The following is a 3,496-nucleotide window of genomic DNA, read 5'->3' on the forward strand; positions in this document are numbered from 1 at the left end:
CCAGACATTTCTGGGGGGAATGGCCCTAGCCCTCACCCTCCGATCCAACAGGTCCCAGACGTGCTCAATGGGATTGAGATCCGGGCWCTTCMCTGGCCATGGCAGAACACTGACATTCCTGTCTTGCAGGAAATCACGCACAGAACGAGCAGTATGGCTCGTGGCATTGTCATGCTGGAGGGTCATGTCAGGATGAGCCTGCAGGAAGGGTACCACATGAGGGAGGAGAATATCTTCCCTGTAACGCAAAAGAGTTGAGATTGCCGGCAATGGCAACAAGCTCAGTCCAATGACGCTGTGACACACCGCCACAGACCATGACGGACCCTCCACCTCCAAATCGATCCCGCTCCAGAGTACAGGCCTCAGTGTAACGCTCATTCCTTCGACGATAAACGCTAATCTGACCATCACCCCTGGTGAGACAAACCCGCAACTCGTCAGTGAAGAGCACTTATTGCCAGTCCTGTCTGGTCCAGCGACGGTGGGTTTATACCCATTGGCGACGTTGTTGCCGGTGATGTCTGGTGAGGACCTGCCTTACAACAGCCCTACAAGCCCTCAGTCCAGCCTCTCTCAGCCTATTGCGGACAGTCTGAGCACTGATGGAGGGATTGTGCGTTCCTGGTGTAACTCAGGCAGTTGTTGTTGCCATCCTGTACCTGTCTCGCAGGTGTGATGTTCGGATGTACCGATCCTATGCAGGTGTTGTTACACGTGGTCTGCCACTACGAGGACGATCAGCTGTCCGTCCTGTCTCGCGGTAGCGCATGGAGTACAATGGATGGAATGGAGTATAATGGATGGAATGGAGTATAATGGATGGAATGGAGTACAATGGATGGAATGGAGTACAATGGATGGANCAATGGATGGAATGGAGTACAATGGATGGAATGGAGTACAATGGATGGAATGGAGTACAATGGATGGAATGGAGTACAATGGATGGAATGGAGTATAATAGCACGGTATCAAACTCATGAAAACCATGTTTTTGATACCATTCCATTTACTCCATTCCAGCCATTATTATGCGTTGGAATGCACACACAGAACTAACATCAACGACATGCAGGCCAGTCTTTCCTGGTTGCACACACAGAACTAACATCAACAACATGCAGGCCAGTCTTTCCTGGTTGAGGGTCGATGAGAGATGAACTGCTTCTCTTGTAGTTTTTATGAGAAATATGACTGTGATGAAAATTCCACATTGACTACATAATCAAATAATATTCTGCTCAAACACCCATAAATACCCCACAAGATATGCCACCAGAGGTCTCTTCACAGTCCGCTAGTCCAAAACGAATTCACGGCAACGCACAGTTTTAAAGAGCCATGATCGCATGAAACTCCCTGCCATCTCCAACTACTCAAGCAAACAGCAAAATTAGCTTTAAAAAATGGATTAAACCACAACTCATGGAACGGCGGGGTTATGAATGGACACACACACATTTTTTTGTTGCTGTACTGTTTGTATTCTGTCTTGTTTGTCATTGTATTTAAAATGTGTGTGACCGTCCTTGTCTATCAGTGTTTTGTTACCTGTCATGTTCTGTGTTTTTTGCAGACCCCAGAAAAAGTAGCTGCTGCTTCTGTAAAAGTTCATGGGGATCCAAATAAACAAATCTGTCAAGTGTTACAGTCGAATAAAGTCAAATGGTTATTAATTATTTGAGTGTGGGAAAAAAGTATTAACTTGAGGTTGGAGAATCCATTGCCTACATAACGGAAGTGGATGAACATGTCATCCGTGCATCAGTCTAGAAAAGAATCATGAGGCCTGGGTTGGAAGGACGCATTTTACAATGAAACTGTGTCTACGTTGATATTTGTCAACGAGGTGACGCTTAACGGATATATTGTGACGAATTGCTGATAGGAGTTTAAGTGGGCTATTAGAACACAATCAAAACTATAAAGAATTTAGTCGACGGGTAGACTACACGTTAGAGAACTAATCTCCACTAGTTGTAACCAATGTATCTCTCGGAACATTTCACTATAACATAATATAATTGTATATAATTGTTTTATTATAAGACAAAATGCATTGTGTGATATTCATATCACCCGTAGCCTATTTTCATGTAAAAATATTTCCCTACAGACACTGCCACACGCAAAACCTCGTTCAACCCACCCATCTGTCGGAGTATGATGCTATCAATACACTGCCTGAAATAACGGGGTGGTTCATTCATATCACCGAATAAGTGAAGAGGCAAACGACCGCAAAAATGAAAGAATCCGATGTGTTTATTTGTTATCAATGTTTTAAAAAATGGGAGAARAAAATACGTTAATTGCTTCCAATGGTACAGTGATGGGGGACCATGCAAGATATGGGAAATAGAGCAGGTTCTGTACATCTATCGCAGCCTCCGGTCGAGAAGGGAGTTTAGGCTACCCGCACATCTTTGCCGTGCGCTGGCAACATATTCCGCTACATTTTGAACATACCTGCAACTTGCATGTCCGTCCAGGATAATTAGGGCGGACAATGTCTCACTGTGCGACGAAAATCCAATGTTTTATTGAAGTTTTTCTGGCCTTTTCCCCGATTGATGCTCTAGTTTCTCTCAGCGCACAGCCGAATAATCCACCCCACACAAAGAGCAGAAAATGGCTGCAAGTGTATTTCCTTAAAGAGACAGTCACTCACACAGGCAGGAGGATGGAACTGTGGTGCTGAATATGGCCAATGTTGTTGCACAGAACGACACTCAAAACGCCTTGCGATGGGGCTTTTGTATCGTCAAAATGAAATAATGTATTTGCAATTTCGTCTATCTGTCGCTATTCGCTACAAACTATTCCCCTTGAAATCATATTATAACTATTAGGCCTACATTGAAACGTGCTGCACATTCTTCCCCAGGTCCATTTGATTAGATATTGCAGGATATTACTTACTTACCATGCATCGCACAGTCACCACTCAATGACCCAGTTTTCATGACAGAGATGGTGTCAAACTTTGATCACATCAACTGCACAGATTACAGCGTCCTTGACAGGACTGTATAGGCCTAGTATGCTATTTTATAGGCACAGGTGTTCTTAGAAGTAAAGAAAATATTTTTAGAATTTAGTTCAGTCACCTTACAATGGATTGTATATAGAGGTTTAGTAGAATAGGCCTAAAACTGCATACTGGATGGAGTTTTCTCTGTAGGTGACGTTCTATCTACTGTATATTTATATCTATCTATATGTCGATCTATATCCATCTATCTATTCTATCATGTCTATCTATACTCCCACAGAGATCCTATATGTAATTCTGTGTATACTCTCTGCCTGACAGGGTATTACTATGCCAGTACCGGTACCCAGTCAGACCTCGTTGTCACAGCAACCAGAGCAGGCATGTAGGGCTGTCAGGAACCACAGACTTAGAATACGTTCATACTTTATCAGGGCTCAGTTTGTGTGTGTGTGTGTGTGTGTGTGTGTGTGTGTGTGTGTGTGTGTGTGTGTGTGT

This window comes from Salvelinus sp. IW2-2015, unplaced genomic scaffold, assembly GCF_002910315.2.
Source record: "Salvelinus sp. IW2-2015 unplaced genomic scaffold, ASM291031v2 Un_scaffold2063, whole genome shotgun sequence".
Lineage (NCBI taxonomy): Eukaryota > Metazoa > Chordata > Actinopteri > Salmoniformes > Salmonidae > Salvelinus > Salvelinus sp. IW2-2015.